The sequence below is a fragment of the Equus quagga genome, chromosome 10 (assembly GCF_021613505.1).
Source record: "Equus quagga isolate Etosha38 chromosome 10, UCLA_HA_Equagga_1.0, whole genome shotgun sequence".
Taxonomy (NCBI): Eukaryota; Metazoa; Chordata; class Mammalia; order Perissodactyla; family Equidae; genus Equus; species Equus quagga.
Window position 1 is genome coordinate 71058338 of NC_060276.1, and position 22445 is coordinate 71080782.

Consider the following 22445-nt stretch of genomic DNA (forward strand, 5'->3'; position numbering starts at 1 on the left):
GGGTAATGTCAGGAAGGAACCAAGCAGATGTTTCCACTACTCTTCCATGGATCTAAAGAAGCAGCAGCAAATAATTCCAGGGAACACAGCTGGGAAGAAAAAAGGGGAGTATAAGCTATGAGGGGAAAATGAATTACACTCAGACCAGCCCTGCCCAGCACATAACCACAGGTGCCCACACACACACACACACACACACACACACACACACGCGTGCTCTCACACTTGCACACACATTCCTGCATATCTCCTCTAAAGCCCTCCAGTCAGGCCTAGGAGCGTAAAGGCCTTCTCCCCAGTGGTTTGGGCCCCCTACCCAGCCTCATGAAAGGGGGTTACTGGTCAGACTCCCACAAAGTGAGATAGTTGCAGTTTATAAAAAAATTCCTGAGGAGCCATGGCTGTGTTGGGGGAGGGGGTTACACTAAGAGGGTCAGCTGGAGTAGGGCCAGATGTGGGGAGAGGGGATGTGGCGGTGGCAGGGGCTTGCAAAGGTGAGGAGCACACAGGCACCTCATGAGCATTGCCAACTGGGGTTGGAGGGCAGAGAGCTATGTCCTGGAAGGAACACAAAGACCCCCTGTCAGCCCACAGACCAGGGCTGTGGCTGAGCTCACCACACACACCACAGCACCCTGGAAGAGGGAGCTCTGTGTTGGGCTGGGGACCCTGGGCTGGCTGTGAGGGGAGCTGGAGCACTGGCTAAGCCAGGCATAGGTCAGGGGAGTTTCAGGGGTCACTTACCCTCTCAGGGCTCCCCTTCCCTAAGCTAGGACACAGAGGCACTCATCCCCTCCCACCTGCCTCCTGGAGTCATTGACAGGAAAGTATCGGGGCAACTCATGACCACCTCTGACACTTGGACTGGGCAGCTGGAGATGAAGAACACAAGCCCACTCAGTCTCTGTCCCCAGCTCTTCCCCAGACACCCAAAAGCCTATCTCCCTCCCCACAACAAACACCAGACAAAGGATCAGCTTGATGGACGGCTGGTTCCCAGCATCCACACAACAGACCCACTGGGCCATGACAGTGTGATGGGCCTCATTTCACACCCAGAATGGGCCCCTGGCCTAGCTTTACTGGCCCGTCTCAAAGGGACCAGAGGTTTTCTGCTGCAGGCAGATGGAGCACCCCCCACACCCAGTTCCCTCAGGGAAGTCTGCCTGTCTTGGCCCAAATGAATAAGTGAGGTCACCCTGGGCAGAGCACTTGGTGACTGGCACAGACATCAAGAGCAGGATGTCCACCCCCACCCCTCTACGCCCCACCCCATTCCGGTCCTTCAGGAGAAGGTCACAGTGTGGTGAAAGGAGATGAGCAAAGGCAGGCCCACTTCTAACACAAGCCCCCTTGCCTTGCCTGCGCCCTCGTCATGCACACCTACAAGCAGCTGAGGTCAGAGGAACCCTCCCTCTATCCCACCTCCCTAACAGTCCCCTCTGTCTGATTCCGTTTCAGCCTTCAAGCTTGCTCCTCCCTGGCTAAGCTCAGTTTCCTCATCTGGAAAAACAGGGCTGGGCCCTAGTTTCTTGGGTCCCTTCTTTCCAGAACATTCTCTGCTTCCGTGAGCTTTTCTGTGTGTTTCCATGGGAGTGGGGCTCCCAGAAACTGAACAGCCATGGGGCTTCTGCAGAGGAAGGGGGCGGTGGAGGAAGGAGGGTCCTCTGAGGATGGGGAATAGCTGGGGGTCAGGACAGAAAGAGCAGAGGAAAGAGGGGGCTCTTTCTTCCTACCCATAGGCTCCACCATCAGCCCACCACAGCCTGACCTCATGCTGCAACCAGATCTGGTGCCCAGGAAGTTGGAGGGCTGCTGGGGCAGGAGGTAGGGGGGAGGGTAGCTTTTACTGGCCCTGCCCAGAGCCTGGCCCAGTCCAACCCTGTGATTATGGGTCTCTAGGGCTTGGCAACCTCAATTCAGGCAGACAAAGCCCGTCCCCTGGCCACCCACCCACTCTGTCTCCTTTCCCTGAAGGACGGCCCTCAGAGGCCCCAGGATGACATCAGAGAGGACATGGGATGTGTGGTGAGGTTTGAGGGCCATTCAACAAAGAGTCTGAGCTCTTCTTGGCCTTGGAATCCCTGTCCCCTCTCAGTGGGCCCTTCCCCAAGCACAGCTCTCCCCCTCCCAAAACTGCTACACACACACACACACACATATGCACGCATGCATTCTCACTAAATAAAAGTTCTGATCTGACCCTCAGTCAGGGCCAGGGCTTCCATACACAAATGTACCAACCTGTCAGTCAACATGGGCACCGAGGCTCTGGCAGGGGGCTGGGGTGGGGAAGAGGGCAGACAGGTGGGAAGCCAGGGTCCGGTCCCTGACTTCCTGGAGCTCCCATGCCAGTGGGGGAGGCAACAGCAGCCCCAGAGGCAGAATGCCCAACCCAACCAGGTGGGGCAGTGGAGTGAGGTCCCAGAGGACAGAGAGAGGAGAGGAACAGCAAGGCTCCCAGATTAGACATCTGATGTCTCTGGATCAACAAACCCCCAGGAAATACCAGGAAAGTGGTTCCCCGGGCCCCACCTCCACCAAGGTTCCTGGATCAGGAGCCAGGACATTGCAACTCTGGCTTCTACCCAGCTTCTATCACGGAGAGGCTGTGTGACCTGGCTGAGAGTCTTGCCCTCTCTGGGCCTCAGTGTCCACATATGTACAATCAGAGGATCTGATCTGAGGATCTCTGAGGGCCCTGTCCTTTAGTGGGTTCACATTCCACAACAAATCTTTTGTCGAAAAACCCAACCCGGTTTGCTGTTTCCCCCCTGCCACTTGGGGCAGGAACAAGAGAGAATTTACTGGGGGAAAAAGAACAGGCAGAGCCTGGAAATTTTTTAAGTGCTCAAAGAAATATGAATTTTTTCAACTTAAAAAAAAACAAAGTGCCAGGCATTCTGGGAGATCCGTTGGAGTGGAAACAGGCCTTTGGATGGAGATTTTAGGCAATTCGAGCTGACTGAAAAGTGCTGCCAGGGTGGCTGGGCTATGTTATGCAACTAGGGGACAGGGTGAGGCGGTAAGGGGCCCTTGGAGTGATGGGGGGTGTAGGGAGCTACCAGCTAGATAGTAAGAGCCCAGGATACAGAGACAAAAAGAGGGATAGAAAGACAGACAATGGAACGAAGAGGTAAAAATACAGGCTGAAGGTGAGACATACAGTGGGACAGGAAGACAGACAGGATGGTGGAAGTACGACTCCAGAGGCAGAGACAAAGAAAGTGCTGGAGGCATAGGGGTAAGGGACATACTGTTTATTAAACACCTGCTATGTGTTAATAACGAAAATGTTCTTTTTGAGTGGAGGGTGAAGGCAGAGGGAGAGAGGTGGGTAGGGACGAAGCCGGACGGACAGTGGAGATAAAAGGATGGGACATCTTGGGACAGAGCAAGAGCTGGCTAAGAATTAGAAGGCGGCAGGCGTGCGGGGGTGGAAGGTCTGAAAAAGGGGGACTGCCAGCCAGGAGTAGCGTTTTAGACAAACGGACATAGGACTAATAGATGAAAATGGGACTGGAACCAAAGACAAGGCGAGGGGGCAGGAGCTTTGCCGACCCGGCTGGGTAGGCAGCGCGCAGGGTGTCAGCAAAGTGCAGCCAGCCCTGACCTCCCGCCAGGTCTGCCCGGCTCTGTTCACCCGGTTTCCAGCGCGGCGGGTCCCACTGGGTACCTTTCACACCCCACGGCGTCCACGCCCGGGGCTTTGGGAGCCGCGAGGCCAGCCGCCAGCCCCCAGCCCCGCACCTCGGCCATGTGTCCTCGAGCGGCTCCGGAGCCCGCAGGCGGGCGAGCCAGAGCGCTGGCGCCTCGGGCGGTGGTACCCGAACTGAGCGGCTAGCCAGGGAAGCACCGAAGAAGGTGGGGGGGGAAGCGGCTGAGGGAGCGACGGCTTGGGTTGCCCCACACCCCAGTAGCGAGTAGAAAGTTCCAGGCCCCCATCTTGAGCAGAAGCCCCCCCCTTCTCTATCCTACCCTGGCCTCAAGTCATTTAGCTCTGCCATCTGGTTCCCCGTCGCCATCTGGCCTCCTCTCCGGGTTGGAGTCACCCTCTGGCCTTTTCCGCCCTGGCCCCCTATTTGAGAGGTGTCTCACCATGATCCCGCTCCTTCCTGCTCTCCTATCCCAGTGTGAGATAGTGAGGGTCTTCTTAGTCACCAGGTCAGCCCCTCCACCTCCTGTCTACCCCAAATCTCACTAACCATGTAAGGTGGCGGAAGACCTGGTGCAACAGCCAGATGGAGTGGGAAACAATGGCTCCCGCCATCTCGGCGGACCGACTGACTGACTCTTCAGCCTCCACGCCACTACTTCTCACTATCCCCCCACGGCCCTTTTCTGTCTGTCTGACCAGAGCAACGGACCCTGGGTTCCAACAAAGATACCTTGAAACCTTTCTAGTGCCAAGAGCATCCTAGACCTTATGAGCAGAAGCATTCTTTATAGACCCTCATGTTAACAGACGCAAACTGAGGCCCAAGAATACAGCTGGCTTGGCCGTCATCTAAGCAGGGACAATTATCTCTATGCTGCAGGACTGTTGTGAGGATCTAAAGGAGCTGAGCATGGTAACTGGCACGGAATACAGCCTGCATAAAGAAAGATTCTCTTCAATTCTCAAAGAGATCAGCACTGAGGATCTACCACAAAAAAAGCCTGGACCCAGGAGCCTAAGTTACATAACCCTTTTCCTTACTCCTAACCTCCACCCACAGCAAGCAAAAGTGCATTGCCTGATTCCGGGATGGTGGGGAGTCCTATTTGTCTTAGTTTACAATGGAGGGAAAGCAGAAAGTTGCCAGCTCTCAAACCTGGTCATTTCTACTCCACTTGTGGTAGCCAGTATGGGGGGAAAGATTCTCATAGTGGCTCTGCAGCATAACATGTGCCATTTTTCCTCTCGGAACCTCAGTTTCCTCATCTGTAACATAAGGATAATAATTCCATGATACAATAGGAATAATGATAAGGGGATACACAGATGGGGGTCACAGCCCCTCCCTCTATGGTCTCCATACCTTGTGCCAGGAGACTAGGGTTAAGCAGCCCCGTTTGTGAGGGACAGGCTAGGAAAAGGAAGAGGAGTTCGTGTGTTGCTGTGTGCTTATTTGCGTGAGATTTGCTCCGACTTTTCACAGACTCAATGTCAGAGCTGTAAGGGAACGATAGGATAACATATTGACCTCCACTCCATTCACCCTTTTCCCCAAGGCAGTGCTGGCACACAGTAGGTGTTGACAAAATATTTATTGAATGAATATTGTCCTCACCATATGGTGGGGAATATGGTGGGGAAGAGGATTTGCCCGACGTCACACAGTAAATCATTTCAGAATCAAGATAGATCGCCTGTCTGTTCTTTCTTCCAGTAGGCCATGCTGCTTCATGGAATTCTTTTTGTTTTCCCTCATGTGATCATAAATCAGTAGAGAGCCCATTTCTGTCTCCCATCACCCTCTTGCCTATCAGCACTCCCCATTCTGGACCAGCCCAGCCAGGATAAACAGCCATTGGGAGGCCTCCGTCTGTGCCCAGCTTGGTGCTGCCAAGCCTTTGACTTCTGAGTTTCCAACAGCTGCTGCACTGCTCCTGGAAGAAGGGCAAGTTCCCCTCTGAGGAAAAGGAGGCCCCAGTCAGCTTCCTCCGAGCACAGGAGTTTCCCTTTTGCTCTCTGGCGGGGTGGGAGTGCAGGACACAGCCCCTCGGCAGCAGCCTAGGAGGAAGGGCGGCAGCAGCCATTTCCTCCTCCGCCAAGGCATCTCTCCCTGGCTAGTCCCTCCCCTGTTTCCTGAGCTCTACTACTTCAGCCTCAGCCAGAACAGTGATATGGAAGGGCTCCAAAGTTCAACTTGAATCACAGAAACTGGGAACTGGAGAGGACCCCAGAGGTCATTTATTCCCATCTCCTCCCCACTGCAGGAATGCCCTCTGTTAGTAAAGAGGAGGGGGACATCTGACCTAACCTCTTACAGCCTCAGTTTCCTGCTTCATAAAATGGACAGGGTGACACCTACGTGACAATGTTGTGGGTGGAAATGTGAGAATGGATTTAATAAAAGTTAACTTGTATTGAGCACTAATTATATGCCTAGCATCGTTCTAAGGTGCTTTTCGGGTCTTAATCTATTTAGTTCTTACCACAACCCTCCAAGGTAGGTACTATTATAATCAGCGGCAGCATCACCCCCATTTTACAGATGGAGAAACTGAAGGGCAACAAAGGTAACATAACTTGCTAAGTTCACACAGCTAATAAGTGGCGATGGCAGAATTTGAATCCTGAACCTCAGTTTTCACCCATACAATGGTGGTGATCATCCCTACCCCAGAGAATGATCCATCGTAAAGGTTCCGTGAGCTCACATGTGTCTGTGTGGCTGGAGCTTTTGTAACCAAGTACCCCTAAGGGCCGAGGGGAAAGAATGTGAAGCAACCCTGGGGGACTGAAAATGTAACCTGAAGTTTTGGCTCCAAGCAGGGAATGTCTTTGAAGTCACTGTTTTTATCTTAAACTTCTACTTGAATTTTCCTGTTAACTCCAGTATATACATGCATGTTGTTTTCATATAGAAATGAGTGTTTTTCTCCTTTAAGCCTCTGAGGAAAGTTGACACTCTGGGAAATGGGCCACATTGGTCCTGTGCGTTCATATGCTCCAGGTCACTGTCTTTTACCCCAGGGGTACCAGACACCTGGCGCATAGTAGGCCTTTAGTCATTAAGAAGAGCTAACGTATATGGAGCATTTGTTATGTGAGCCAACACTCTAAGCACTTTCCACATGTGATTTAATTATCATGACAACTCTATGAGGAGGTCGAATTATTATCATTGCTCTCATTTTTAGTGGGAAAACTGCAGCACAGAGAGGTTGAGCGATTGGCCCATGGTCCCACAGTTTGGAAGTGACCACTGGGCTTTAAACCCAGAGAGCCTGACTGTCAGCCTTGGCCAGTAACCACTATACTTACTGCCTCTTAGGCCACAACAGAGCCTCTTTTACCCACCTGTCTCCGCCACTTCCCACCAGGATGATTGAGTTGATTCTTGACAGAAGCGGGCCTTATTCCAATTAGATGAGCAACTCCCTGAGGGCAGAGACACAGTGTCTCTCCCCTCAACCCACCCTTCCCCAGATCGATGCTAAGCCAGAGGCTGGGCTGCACACAGGGCTGGTCCTCCATTCATGTGTGGCAATTGGCTGTGTCCTGGCTTGTGGCAGTTTCTTGGACCTAGCACCTGTTGAGCTGTTAGATAGAGCACTAGCATGTCACAGAGGAGCCCTCTGCCATCTTCCATAGCAAAAATCCAGCTTCAGAAATGGCTGCCCATTATTTACAGGGACGAGTCCATACTTCCAAGGTTGACATTCAAAGTGCTGCCCAAGCTTACCCATCCAAATCAGCTGGCATTCCCAGAACTTCATTAACTTAACTTCATTCCCCTCCAAATGTGTTACATGTGCTCTTCTCTTTCACAAAAATGTTCATCCTTATTTCCTTTGACTTATTTCAATACTTACGTGGTGCTCTCAATGTGTCTGGCACTATTCTAAGCTCTTTGCACATTTTAACTCATAGACTCCTTACAGAAACCCTGTAGGTACTATTATTATCCATTTTACAGATGAGGAAACTGAGGCATAAAGAGGTTTGCTTATTTGCCCTATCTCCTGCACCTGACAAAGTCCTATAGACACTCTTAGCCCTTCCTGTGAATAGCATAAGCCGCTCCCTTTCTGGGCGCTCCCACAGCTCAGTTACATCAGGAGTCATTCTATATTGAGTTTAATTATCTACGTGTTTTCCTGCCCAAGAAGAATTTGAGTTCTCTGAGGGTAGGGACTGTGTTTTATTATTTATGGCATATCCATTGCTCAGGAAGGAGTTTGGCACAGAGTTGGCACTTAGGGAATATTTGTCAAAGGACTGAATGAGGGGTGAGTGAGTTAGTAGCCCAGAAGCAGCCTTGATCAAACCAAATGGTGGCTGAGAGATTTGGGGTTTTCTTTCCCCAGTGTCAGTGGAGTAGAGGAACATAAAGATGACTCAATGACCGAGCGTGAAATGCAACCACAGGTGGTAAGAGGGGAAGAGAGAGAAGGCCTCCTCACCGCATCCTACCATTCATGTGGCTGGACCAAACCTGGCACCCTGACCACAAAGCCATTTGGGCTGATGGGACATCTTGTAAGCCAGAAAGCCAGCAGCTTTAGGGTCTTCTCTGGAGAACTCAGCTCCCTGGCTTCTCTGTTTGCCCCCCAAAGGCCCCATGACTGCCTCTGCAATTCAGAGGTTCGTATGGAAATGTCACCCCAGGGAGTTGGGGTTTGCTGCTTTTGGTCTCCAGCATTATGCTTCAGTGAGCTTACTCTGCCCTTCCCTTGCTGACCAAGTGCATTTTGTGTACAAGTAGAGGGGAGTTTGGGTACAAATCTGGTCTCGAATCCTGGTTCGACTATTCAGGAGCTGTGTAAACTTTGGCAAGTAACTGAACCTCGGTTTCTTCACCTAGAAAATGAAAATAACTTTTTTCTGCCATGCAAACTTTGAGATAACGGATCTGAGAGCACTTTGCAATTGGGAAATGACCAGATGCAGAGAGACTAGCAGAGGGAGTGCTACTTCTAGTGGTGTTCTGCAGCTTTTCAATTGAAGGCCTTTCCCCCGTCTCCAGCTGGCTGGGCATGACTATGGCCCAATCATTAGCCTTTTCTGGGCCTTAGTAAAACAGGAAGGATAATTCCTAGGCTCTTGCAGCCAAGTCTTAGAAGGGTTGCTGGCTGGGCATTAGCAGTGTATATGTGTACAGATTTTATCAGCTCCAGAGAAGGGACCCCTAAGAACTATAACTCTCAAAGCAGCCTTGGGTTTGAACATCAGCTTCAACACTTACTACATGACATGTCACATCACTTCTCTGGGCCTCAGTTTCCTCACATATTAAATGGAGACAATAACACCTACCCCCCTAAACTATTATGTGGATCAAATGTGAAAGCATCCACAAGATGCATTTCTCAGTGGCAAACTCATCCCTTGGCCCTTCACCTTGCCTCATTCCTTTCTTCCTGTCCTTGCATCATTCAGGCTGCTCATTTCTAATGTCCATAATTCTTTCTGCCTTTATCTGGGAAGTAGTTGCAGTGCCCACCCACAGCTGCCCCCACTCCCACTTCTTGGCCTTAGTACACGCACCTTCAGCCCCCGTTGGAACTTGCAGAAGCCCCTTCTCCTCCTCCCGTCACTGAGCGGGATGGAGCACCAACACACAGTAACACACCTTGCAGTCTGGCTCAGGGGTCCAGGGCTCTGTCCATTTGAGAAACTGGCCTCACCATGAACAAAAGCTGCTTTTGTGTCAGAGGAGTAGTTTGCAGCTTGTGGGTCAGTAATTTGCCTCCTGCATCCGCAGCCTCTTGTGACTAGCCAGAAGGGCTGGGACCAAGGTGGTGGGCAGGTTTTGTTTGCATCTATCACTTGGCATGTTCCCCTGGGATTCTAGGCCAGTGCATGAGACAGTGCACAAGTGGCCAGGGCCTCCATGGAAGCCAGCCCAGAGCTGGTGGGCTCTGAGAGAGCATCTGCTCCGCTCCCTCATGGCACAGATGGAGAACCTGAGGCCCATTCAGGGAGGGGCAAGCAACTCAGGGCCCTGAACCCAGGCTTTGCCCTCTAATATTTGCCTCTGCCTTGTCTTGCCCTGGAGATTCAGTCTTCCCGAGTTCTCATGTGGCCTGAGTGGCTCGAGCAATCAGATCAGAAGACGGGATTCCAGAGAAGTCCCAAAGTTCTCTGGGGGGATCTTCTCCTGTAATTTCTTCTCTGTGTGGTGTACTAAGGTAACCCATGTCAAAGTCTGGAAACGAAAGTTAGCAACACATAGGTTCTTAAATAAACAGCAGCTTGCCTTGAACAGATAGGGGCACCCACGTACATAGCTGTGAAAGGGGCGGGGCACCAGGCCGTCCCTCTGTACTTCCCAGACAATAATAGGTTGGAAGCCAGGCTGCCTTCCGGGAACCCTGGAGAAGGATCCTTGTGAAAATGCCCAGCTCGGGCCAAGAGTCTAATTGGAAGGCCTGAATGGCAGAATTTAGCCCCAGGTGAGCTGTGTCCCACAGACTGGAGACCTCAGGGACAGGGGACTACATCCCTTGTCAAAACAGAATCCCAAGCCCTGTGCAGTGAGAAACCCCATGAGGACAGGGCCTCGTCTTGAAGTCTAGGGTGGCTCCAGCAGAAAATGAGGATCCAGAGGGACAGCTCACACTCAGTGCCCAGGGGCAGGGTCTCTGGGTCGGCCTCCCCTTCCCTCCTGCTCACCCTCCTTTCCTAGCTCTTCTCTGTCCAAGCCTCAATGTTCTGTATTCTAGTTTAACCAAGGAGGCTGCTCTCTTCCACCAAGTTATTGTCCTCCATGCCTGATGGTGCCACCTGTACCCTCCTCTGCCTTTGACTTGATGTGTAACCTTGGGCATGTTAATTGCTCTTTCTGGGTTAATGATATCTTCATCCGAGCATAAAAAGGTTAGATGGCCTAGATCAGCAGGCTTGCGAATTGTGCCTCCCAGTGGCCGGGGGGAGCCTCAAGGCCTACCTTGGGGATGTTGCGGGAGGGAGAATAAGGGAAAATTGAGCCTAGAGGCTCCAGGCCTCCACTCCTACCCCACCTTGCTTCGGTAAGAGCATGCTGCTTTTTATCTGTTTGATATATTAGGGTTCCACATAGGATTCAGTTTTAGAAATAAAAGAGACTGCATCTAAGAAAACTTTAAAGGTCAATGGACTAGATATCTCCTTCTTGCACCTGAGCCTCAGTTACCTTCAGAGTGATCACTACATGTCATAATACAAAATAAAATATCTCTAACAGTGCCCAGCACATAATGATGATGACAATAACAGCTACCATTTATTGAGTACTAACTATGTGCCAGGCAATATTCAAAGGCTTTACCTGGGTCAACTCATTTGATCCATCTAAATCTTCTCAAGAAGGTATTACTATAATCCTCATTTTACAGACAAGGCCACTGAGGCACAGAGAAGTTAAGCAACTTGTCACACAGCTAATGAAGGATGCAACTTGGATTTGAGTACAGGCAGTTTGGCTCTAGGGCCCTCATTCTTCATCAGTACAACTGTTGGTTCTCAATATATATTTAGTTATTTTTTATTATTTTTGTAATTGTTGTTATTTTCATTGGCAAATTATGTTAGCCCTCATCTGTAAAGTGGGCTGAGTTCACCTTGCACTGTGACTGTGTGCCTAAAATCAGACTGTGGCTGCAGAGTGGGTGCATTCCTGCTCTGGCTACCAGACCAGGCTGCATTGTGCCCATGTGTGCCAGATCTACTGAGGTAAAGCCTACAGTCTGGAGCCACTTCTCCAAACAGTGGGCAGTGGACAAATGCTGAGTTTGATGAGAAAATAAGCTCTGGCTTGCATGCTCAGAGCCTGGAAGAAACTAGGCAGCAGACCCAATGGGAACTTATAAGGTGGCTGTCCCGCATGCAACAAGACTACTGACTTGCTATGTTCAGCCCTTACTGACCCTACCACTCTAAATGTCCTCCATTAGCCTGGTTTAGCTTTCCTTCTTCCCTTTTTTCTCCTTTTCTGGCCCCTTCTATTTTTCTCTTCCTCTCTCCTCCTCTCCTTGCTCAGCAAGACTCATAATAACTTGCTAAACCACAACCCTCATATTTCTTTTATTTCCACTTTCCAGGGGAATTTTGCAGCTGGTCCCAACTCCTTCTTCTGATTGATCCTCCCTCTCTGACCACATTCATCTCTTCTCAGGCCCCACCCAGGCTAGTTCTCTTAACTTGAACCCCCTTAGCGCGGAGGACTTGCCTCTTCTCCTTTTTACTTGGCTGTCAAAGCCTCTAACTCCCTGGGCAAGGCCCTTCCCTTTTCTGGGTCTCAGTTTCTCCATCTGTTACAGGTTTCAGGGGAGTGATTGGACTAAATGATATCCGAGGAGCTTTCCAGCTCTAATTTTCAACCATTTTGTATCTGGCCCATTTAGAAAATTGGGTATTCCTGGCCACTTCTCTCTCTTTCTCTGTGTGTGTGTATATATATACGTATACATATGTATACGTACATATGTACATACATATGTATACGTATATATATATATACACACACACACATATCCACACACGTGTGTGTGTGTGTGTGTGTGTAGACCTCTGACAGCATTAGTTGGGGCCAGAATCTAAGGAACTGGGAGCTGAGGAAGGTAGAGGGTGGAAACAGGAGTTGCAGAATTTTCAAAGTGGAGAAGCATTTTGAAAGTCAAGTAACTTTAGAAAAATGGTCCTCTCAGTTGGGTTTGGCTCCAAAGAAAGGTCAAGGAACTGTGTGCCCAGAACCAGGGCAGAAGCAAAGCATCAACCCATCTAGGGGCAGCACACCCCCTGGGATTCAGTTCCATATCCTCCAGCATTTACCACCTGCCTGTTCTGGACAGGTCATCGGAACTAGGGGCAATGGGGACCCAGGCCCAGATGGACTAAGATGTTGTTCTCAAGGTGCTTACCATCAAGTCACAGGGAAAAACATGGAGATAAATACAGCATCTCTTACAGTTTCCAAAGTGCTTTCATTTATTTCGTCTTTTTGGTCCTTACAACAACCTTGTTAGATAGCAGGAAAGGAACTGGTATCCCGTTTTACAGAGCATAGTACTGAGGGTCAGTGAAGGGACAGAATTCACCCAAGCTGATCTGACTAGCCAAGTGGAGAACTGAGCTACAAACCCAAGTGTTTAGTCTTCATAGCTAGTATTCTGTCCAAAGCATCATACTCTTGCATTTTCTATAGGTTTGACAATACAAGTTTTATGGGAAGCTAGAAAATGCCCTCCTAACAGTGGCTAATTCTGGAAAGCGGAAGTGAAGGGTTTTGGGATTTTGGCTCTCCATTTTATATCCAGATGTAAAGGTCGAAATTTTTCCCTGAAGAATGTATTCTATTTCTAATCCATATCTGAAAGGAAATAGCTGCAACACAAGGCAGAACATGGTCCGTGCTGTAAGATAGGTACATAATATGCTGGGGATTTGAAGGGGAGAAAGGACGGTATTTGAACTGAGCTTCGAAGAATGGCCAAGATCTGAGATGGCAAAGACTGAGATGGGGAGGCAGGAGTCCCAGAATCCCAGAGGCTGCAGCAGTCAGCTTTCCAACTCAGCAGCTACTGCTGACTTCTGAGACAAAGGCCTTCCTAGAAAGATTTCTTCCTGAACAATTAGGTACATATAGTGGGCATAATTTCCTGTTTTCTTTCCTTTCCTCATTTTATACTGTGAGGAACCTGGGCCAGAGCCCAGGACTTGGGAAACACCTGCTTCATTCACCCGCCCCTCACCTGGACTGTGGTCATGGATTTCTCTGGAAGTGTCCAGCTGGGCCAGTCCAGCTAGACACAGGCGGAAGGAGCCATAGGGACCAAGAGACTTTACAAACAGAAGGGGGGCCCAGCCAGGGCTCCCTACACTACTTTTCACTGTTTTTCACTAAAGCCCAAGATTCAGTATCAAACGATCAGATGATCAGTTTGATCACATTTTTGGAAAACCACATTTTTGGAAAATCAAGCTCAAACCCCTTTCCAATAAAGGGTCACATAACCATAGTGTATAATTGCTTGAAGGGCCTTAGAGACCATATTATCCAAGCCCCCCCTTTTAATGATGGGGAAGTCAGGGCCCAGGAGGAGAAGGCACTTGCCCAAGGTCATAAAGTTTGTTAGCAGCCAAGTCATCACACCTAGTTGTACTAAATTTAGCCCCTGCTGATGAATGACCATTTCTGTGAGCCGGGCTTCAAAGGGGCTCACTGGCAAACATGAGAAGGTAAGCACATCTGGTCTTGGGAGACCTTAGGTGTATGAGGCGCATCTGATCCTTCCATCGCTCTACCCGAAGTTGCCCTCTGGCCTGCACACTGTCTCCCTGGAGTCGGGCTAGGGCTCTGGAGCCACAATTCACATAGGCCCTCCCCATCCCAGAGGTCCAGGGGCTCATTCCTGAGGCCTCAGCTTCTGCCTTCTTCATCTCAAGTTAGACTTTTGGACTGGAGAAAACATCTCTCCCTTCTCTCACCCTCCTGCTTGGGATAGTCATGATGGTCATTTTATAATCACTTAATAACTATAATTTGTGTATCGCCTGGGAGATTAGAGAGCACTCGCACTCTCACTCTCACTCTCACCACCATGCTTAATTCCCACTACAACCCAGGAGTTGGGTATTTGCATCCTCATTTTAAAACTGAGAAAACTGAGGCTCAGAGAGGTGGGCACATAGCTAATAAGTGAGAGAGTCAGAATTCAGACCCAGAGCTATCTGAATTCTCCAGAAACTGAGCTCTTTCCACTAGCTTAAAGCTACCTTTTTTGCTTGTTTCTTGGCAAGGATTCGTGGGTGGATGGGAGGGTAGAAGGATGGAGCAAATAGTTCTTGAGCACTCTCTCTGTGGTTGGCTCTGTCTTAGGCATGAGGATACAGAGAGGAATGAGACAAACTTTCTACCCTCACAGTCTACCATTTCAGTGGGTTGTTCTCAAACTTTTACACCAAAGTACCCCCAAATGGTTGAACAGAATGAACTCATTCCCCACACAGCCCCCAGGAGCTGGAGAAGCCCATGTAGCCAGCCACAAATGAGAAATTTCTTTGAAGTCTCCGTTTTTATCTTACAAATTCAGGTGAATTTTGCATGCTATTCCATAACATGTATCTATGCTTGTTTTCATATAAAAATGATGTTTTGCCCCTAGATCTTTTAGGGAGAATGAGCCATTACAAGCATATGCTCTTGGAAGCATCCCCCAGGAGGAGGTTCTGCTCACCTCTGGCCCAGGGGAATACATAGCCCCTTTTGAGAAGCAAGAGACAGTGGTACATTTTTGTGTGGCGAAGGTATTGTTACTCTGAAAAACTAAGATTTTTGTAAAGAGGCTATGTGTGTGTGTGCAAACATGCATGCATGTGACACGTGTACACGTGTGCCTGTAGATGCTCCAGAGATGGCCAGAACTGTTTCCTTGCAGGACCATGTTTCTTTGTCACCCAGATGACCCATACTTCTACCCTGCCAACTAGCCTGCAAACTAGTTATGTTCCTCAGCCCAGAAGCCAGAAGTGGAAAGGACCCTAGGTGTTCTGGAAGGTTTTTTCTAAAATACCTTTTGCATTGACCCTTTTGGTAACTGTGGTTGGGAAATAAGAAAGCACCCACCTCCCAGCGACAGAGAACTGAAAGGGGAGAAAGCCAGGCAGACTTATAGCAGCTCATGTAGGGTGATGAAATAGTTATCCTGAGAGATATTTGGGGACTGGCAAAGTGCTGCCCCACTTTTGCTGGCTTTCTTGAGACAAGAAGCACGCACTTTGTAAACCCTGAATATTTTGCCATTTGCATGTTCTGTAATTAATTCATGTCTGTTTTTTCTTGGTTTTAAAGGAAGGTTCTAAGTGCCAGCCTACTTTGATGATCCTCACATAAACAAGAAAAGGGGCTTAGACCTTCTTTTTGGCCATAGGTTAAAGGGAGCAGGGCATCTCTGGGGGCCAGATGTGGTTATAACAGCAGTGAGATCAAAGTATGATGGCGCCAAGTGGCGGATCGAGGGAAGAGTTGGAGATTCTGAAACAACTGCCCCTCCACTCCTTAAGGTCCCCTTTTGGCCTTTGTCTCTTTCCAAATCTTGAAGGGCTTTGTGTTTTGTTTTTAATAAGGAGGCCATTCCCTTCCCCTGTGGAATGTATTCCCTGAAATATCCTGCTCTAGGGGCACATGGACACAGAGTTGGAAGCCTCTGTTCTCAGGAGCTCTACTTCCTATGTTTTCATTTTTCTTCTCAAAATGTAAACCAAACCAATTCTTCCTGTTTCTGGGTTTTGGATGTGGAAGGTCACACAGCAGGGACCCTCTAGCAAACAGGTCAGACAGGGCCTCTGAAAGCTGTCCCTTGGCTGCCCTGCCATGGGAGGAGGGTTATTGGAATGGAATTCAGTCCTATGGAAAGAGGAGGACGACGAAGAGAATAGCATCCTGGCTGTAGTGAGGGAACAACTCTGCTTCTGATGCCAGTTTGCTCTCCTTTGCTTTTGCCCTTAACCCAGGCCTGCTAAAGCCTGGATGCTATGGAGCCTTCACCAGCTGAGCTGCTGATCTTTAGACATTGGTTACTCTCAATCAGGAGTAAGTTTAGGAAAGAGTTATCGGGACTGTGAGAAATCCTTTTAGGAGATGGAGCTGTTTACTCTAGGGAAAGACAGATTCTGGGGAGGGCATTATAGACGAGTGGGGACTTGTATTTCTAGTCTCAGTTTTACCACCAATGAGCTGTCTGCTGTTGTGCAGATCACCTACCTTCTCTGGGTTTCGCGTTCCCCAACTGCAATGAGAACACTGGACTATATGAGCTACAAGGTCTCTTGCATCTCAGGCTTTGGGAAATTCTAAATGTCAGCAGGCTGATCATGGAGAAGAAGGAACACAACAACTTCCATGAGACTCCAAGGAGTGAAAACAGAACCACTGGGTGGAAGCTGTGAGGCAGATTCTGGCTCCATATAAAGAAGAACTTTCAACTGAGTAGAGAGAAAAGGGATGCCTGACCATGCCTGGAGAGTTTGATCTGAGCCTGAGTGGGTATGTAGTGGGAATGGCATAAAAGGGAACCTGTTAGCAATTGAGCACTGAACTAGAGCAGTGGTCTCCAACACCCACTTTTATGTGTCCAACTCCAGTCTCCAAATGAAAACTTCATGGAGCCAAAGGGTAAAATAGATTTGGTTGAATGAACCACCCCTCTACTCTGTCCTTCCCTCATGTCCCCCAGTGAATGTCTTCAGTACTTGGTTTGAAAATCACGTTAATATGGCCCTTAAGTGCCCTCCCTGCCTTGTGATGTAGGGCAACCTCCAAGTTTCAAGGGTTTGGTGGAAATGTGCTTTCCATGGATCTGCACCATTGTCTGGAACTACTGGACCCTCAAAGATCTGTCTCAAGATGATTTGTCATCCGGAGCCAGTGAGGGCTCTGTGTCAATCTGTAAAATCTAGTTCAGAGCTAAAATGATAGGGAAGAAAGTCTCCTGAGAGGAAGAAGTCACTAGTCTGATTACCAGAATTTCTTTTGCTATGCCAACAAAAATAAAAGACAGTCCTTGGCAGATTCATTGTTTACGTGTGGCCCTGTGCTTAGTTCTGGGAATACAGGGGTCAGTCAGATGTAGCTCTTGTACACCAAGAGCTCATGGTCTCTGGGAGATACAGGAAAGAAAAGAGGCAAATGCAGAGTGGTGTGACATGTTATAAGAGAGACATGAATCAGATGGAAAGGGAATCCAGAGGATGGCTTGATGCGCCAAGCAGGGGGGCTGGCAAAGACACATCCAGTGCAGAGTCCAGGATGAGAGTTCATTGTATGTATAGGAAGTAGTGAGCTGTTCCATGGGGCTCAGAAATGTGGGGATGCAGTGGGAGATGAAGCAAGAAAGATAGGTTAAGTTGTGAAGGACTTTGAATGCCAATGCAAAGAATTTGGACTTTGACCAAAGGTAGGGAACAATCAAAGGATTTTGAGCATCATCAAATTTTTCTTTTAAAGAGAGAACTCAGGCAGCAGTATGGGAGGTGGGCTGGAAAGGCAAGCATGGTGGCAGGGAGACCAATTAGGAAGCCACAGCAACCATCCATGCCAGAGCTGCTAAGGACCGAGATAGAGGGCTATGGAAGTATGGGCCGAAAAGAAGGGGCAGGTTGAGCAAACATTACAGAGAAGTTTCATGGGCATGATTTGGTGACTGGATGGCAGCAAATGAAAGAGATGGAGGAGTCCAGCTGATTCTTGCTTGAGTGACTGTGTGGATGATGGTGCATTAATCAAGAAAGAGAGTCCTGGAGATGGAGAAGGTTTCCAAGGGAATGACGAAGAATTACAGCCTTTAGTGTTGAGTTTGAAGGATTCACGGGACCTTCTGGTGGAAGTGTAAATAGCATTTCCCAAGTCCTTTCCAGACCTGTCACTCCACCTGCAATTCCCATTCCCTCCCCAGCCCCTGGGTAGCTATCTCATGCCACCCAGTCCTTGCTCTGATCTGGATTGGCCCAGGCTGTGAAAATGGCCAACTAGGCTGTGCCTCAGGGCATTTGCCTGACCTGAACCTGTTAGCCCAGGCCTAACTTTGTTTTGCAATCCTGAAAACAGGCATTGGGAACCTGGCTTCCCAGCCTCTTGACCCCAAAGGAAGTTATTACACTCCTCCACAGATCTGGAAATCCTTCCTCCAACTCAAAGAACATCTTGAAATTGGCCTTTCCACTGACCCTGTCCCTACCTCTCCCTCCTTTCAGTCTGACTCTGGCAGAGGCAGGGCGTGGAGGATGACACAGAGTCACAGTGCAGAGGATTTTGGGACCTTCTAGTTCACGCTTCTCATTTTTCAGACAAGAAAATCTGAGGCCCAAGGAGGAGAGGAGACTAACTCAAGGTCACAGAAGGAGTTAATGTCAGACCTGGGACTAGATCTTAGAAATCTCAACTTGTAGTCTGGTGTTTTTTCCTTGGCTGAATTCACTGTTGATCATGGTTGAAAGATTTTATGTTTCAAATGATAATCAATTCCAGATAACCTCCTAACTAAGTAGATCTTTATACTATTCCAAGTTGCTAGGTAAAGTATCTGACATATGTTAGATAGGCTATGCCCTACAAATGTTCTTCATAAAATAGCAAATGTTAAATGCCCAGATCTGTCAAGAATTAATTACAGGAATGATTTGGTCATTTTCAAAAGAAGGGAAGTTAATTGAATTATTATTATCCTGATGATTTTCTTAGGCTCTGTATTTCAATCTACTGCCCTCTTGAGCCTTGGAAGTGATGCCCAATAGCAACTTAAATAAATGCATTTAAATAAATATATTTGTTTCTATTTTCCCCCTTTTAAACTTGTCTCCCTGCCCCCTCAGAGCTGGAGGGAGGGATCTGGGGCAGCTGATGGACAGAGTCTGGTGCTGAGGTCAAGCCTGCAGCCAGGCTGGAGCCAGTTAGGTTGGGGAGCCAGGGCTCTTGTTACAGGCCAACTATTACCCCCCAAGTTTCCTCAGCCACTTCAGCAGGAGCCTGGAGAGAAGCCCTGAATGGCTCCAGGCAACAAAAGGAGCTTTGTGCACTAGGAGCAAGGGGCCTCAGGGAGGATTTGGTGCAAGGGCGGTGGGGGGGAAGGTCAGCATCCTCCTCACCTCTGTGGGCTGCTGGGAAGGGGAGCTAGTAGGTTAAGCAGAAATGTAGGGTCGGCAAGTAAAGGAGTCATTGAATTTCAGAGAAGCAAGATACCTTAGAGGTCATTTAGACCAAACTATTCATTTTATAGTTGGGGACACTAAGGCCCAGAGAAATAAAAGGACAGGCCCAAGGTCACACAGCTGGCAAAAGGCAGAGCCAAAACCGGAACCTAGAGCTTCTGGTTCCCCAGTCAAGTGTTCTCACTTCAGGACCTGCGAGGCAGTTCACAATTGTGAATTTTATTTGAAGGGAGGGCCGCTCCTTTTAGGCTTCAGAGCCTATTTCCATCTCAGGAGCAATTCATGCTTAAGTAACACAAAGTGAGGACTTGGAAGGAGTATGACGTGATGTGGGGAGCCAGAGAGCACCTAGTCAGTCTTGGCGTGAGGTCCAAAGGCCCAAACTTCCTCCTGACCTGTTAGTTTGTGACCTCTGTGTTTTCCAATGCTTGGTATTTATGCATGGGATGATTTGGAGTGAAACATTGACATTTTGAATCATGATAGATATATATTGAATTCAATACGTATTAGGAAAGATGTAACTAGTACCTCAAACTCTAATTTTATAGATATTTCGGCTGAGAGTGAAGTTATTGTTTAAAGTCAGGTTGATTTAAAGAAAAATAAGTACATAATGGCACAGGATGAAGTGATGGTAAAATTGTGAAGTTGGTTCACAGATCAATGAAATTTAGAAAACATTGTGCTAGTGGATTCTTGGAACATGATAGCAGGATGGTCGAAGGTCATTCAGGCTATCCTCCTGGGCCTGGGCAGCACTACATATGTTGAAGCCAGTTGGACATTCCTAGTGTTTGCCTGTGAAGATGTAGCCAAAGATTTTCTCCGTCAGTGTCAGCGAGACCACTAGGACAAAAGCAGTAGCACATCAGAGAAACCTTTGATTGACTGATCTTAGCAGGAAGAAGATTACATATGCAAATCATATTCAATTGTCAGCTTTGAGTCAGTCTCGGCTTTTTCTTTCTTCCCTAAAAAGTCCGTGGTTGGTCCTCTCTTCCACCACTTCTGTTCTACTCTGGTGGAACTTGTAAGAATGGCATATGAGAACACAGTAGGCTCAACGTGCAGATGGAGTACTCATGGTCAGAGAGGGGAAGGTTCTTAAGATCATTCACCCATGAGTGGCACAGTCAAGACTGGATCCCAGATCTCTTGACTCTCAAACTAATGCTTATTTCACCACTGCCCCACATTTCTTGCCCCACAATTCCTTCTCCATCGCCCTTCCTGCACACTCCCCTCAACCCTACCTCTACCCTAAATCAGGCAGTGATAACCTCCACTGAAGTCCTGTCTAGCACATCTCACTTTCTTTAGACCTTCTAAATTCATCAAGGGCCCAAGAAGCTGATAATATTGGTCACTTCCAAGAGGACTGCTGGGTGCTTGAGAGTCAGAGGTGGGAAGACCTTTTATTTTCATACCTCTTGGATTTTGAAACACATGAAGACATTACCTATTCCAAAAATAGATAAATAAGAAAACGAATCAAGAGTTCTGCCCCCGCCCCGAGCCAAATCTCAGATATAATCACATTTGTTCAGCACTTTGACATTTTTAATGCCCTATCTCTTATGGTCCGTACAAGAGCCCCATGCGACAAGCTCCATTTTCTAGATGTGGACACTGGTCTAGAGAGGAAGTTTCTTGCCTAGGCTCACACAGTGAATCAGTAATGAAATTTGGACTAAAATCCAGATCCCCTGATCCCCAGTGCCTTGCTGCTTCCATTGCCTCATCCACATAAACTCACAATTGGTACTGAATTGTCATTGGATCGGCTTGAGACCACGCATCTCTACATTTGCCATTAAATAGACATTTTCAAACCTTAAGCTAAAGAAGTAGCACAAAAACCAGTCCCAGCTCAGCTCTGCGGGTGGCAGCCTCTTCTGCTTAGCCCCACCCCCTAAAAGACACTCCTCTTTCCTCTGATATGCCACAGACCTCTAAGCCACTTAGTGCCCACCCTCCCAGGGTTCAGCGCTGGCAACTCAGTCTGACACAGACATTCTAATGAGGCAACTTGGCAGCTGCAAGTGCATTCGTCTGGGGTAGGGTCACTATTTCAGGGCCTGAGATGCTTCTTTTCAGCCTTTGCAGCTGGTGTCTCTGAAATGGAGAAGTTTGTCCTTCCCCCAGGGTGGACAGCCCACACATCTTGTGCCCCCAAGTCTCTGTTGCAAAGCAGGAACTGTACTCAGCAAGAAGCCCTGGAATGGTGATGGGGGGAGGAGGTAGGGGATGGAGAAGCAGATGTATGCTGCATGCTGATCAAAGCAATGTTTCTGCTTCAAAACAGGTCCCCTCTCATCTGCTGTCATGGCAATGCAAATAAACACCTCATCCTGCTGGCTCTTCTTTTTTAGCAGCCACCACCCGAGGACTCAAGGTCCTAAGGTGGGAAAGTCTTTGGGAGGTCACCAGATCCCCTCTCTGCCTCTTGGTAAGACTGCGCCCAAACCCACTGCAAGTACTTGGGGAGGTTTTCAGAAGCAAGGGCTTGGGTTGTCTCTTCCAATGTCTCCCCAAGATGCTTCGCACAGGCCCTTAGCATGCCACTTCTAAATTGGTGCCTTTCTGTTTCCTCGACCCCCAGCCCTGACTGCCACCTAGGAGCCATGCTCATTGAACACATGAGTTCATCCTGATGAGAAACTGAAGCCACTGGGAATGGCTGAGGTCAGGCTGGAGTCAAGAGGATGGCCTAGATGAGCTCAGCAAAGCCAGGAGTTCAGGCTCCGGCAGCAAATTCATTCCTAGCCAATATCCTTTCTCTTCCTTCCCAAAGCAGAAATCCCCCTCTAGACAAGTGCATCCTCCTTAACAAAAGGATGTTCCTCCCAGAATGCCACCCACTTGTCCAGGCCCAAGCAGAACACCAGAGGCAGAAGACAGCTAGGTAGTCAGGCTCAAAGAAACTTGTTAGAGAGAAACAGGAGGGAATTTTTTCCCTCAAGGCTAAATATATCCCCTCAGTTCTAAGTAACCCTCTTGGAAGTGTTCCAAATAAAGTATGTGTTGGGACTATCACAGACACTGAACCCCAAATGCCAAGTCTCTTTCCTTCACCTTCCACTTACCTGTTCCCTTTCCCAACATA

At 48.6% G+C, this 22445-nt stretch overlaps 1 protein-coding gene across 2 annotated transcripts in view; it reads right to left on the minus strand.

The window, feature by feature from the left end:
- Positions 1-22445, minus strand: part of STARD8 (StAR related lipid transfer domain containing 8) — a 73352-nt gene that overhangs the window by 36358 nt on the left and 14549 nt on the right. The gene's annotated exons all lie outside the window — the stretch shown is intronic.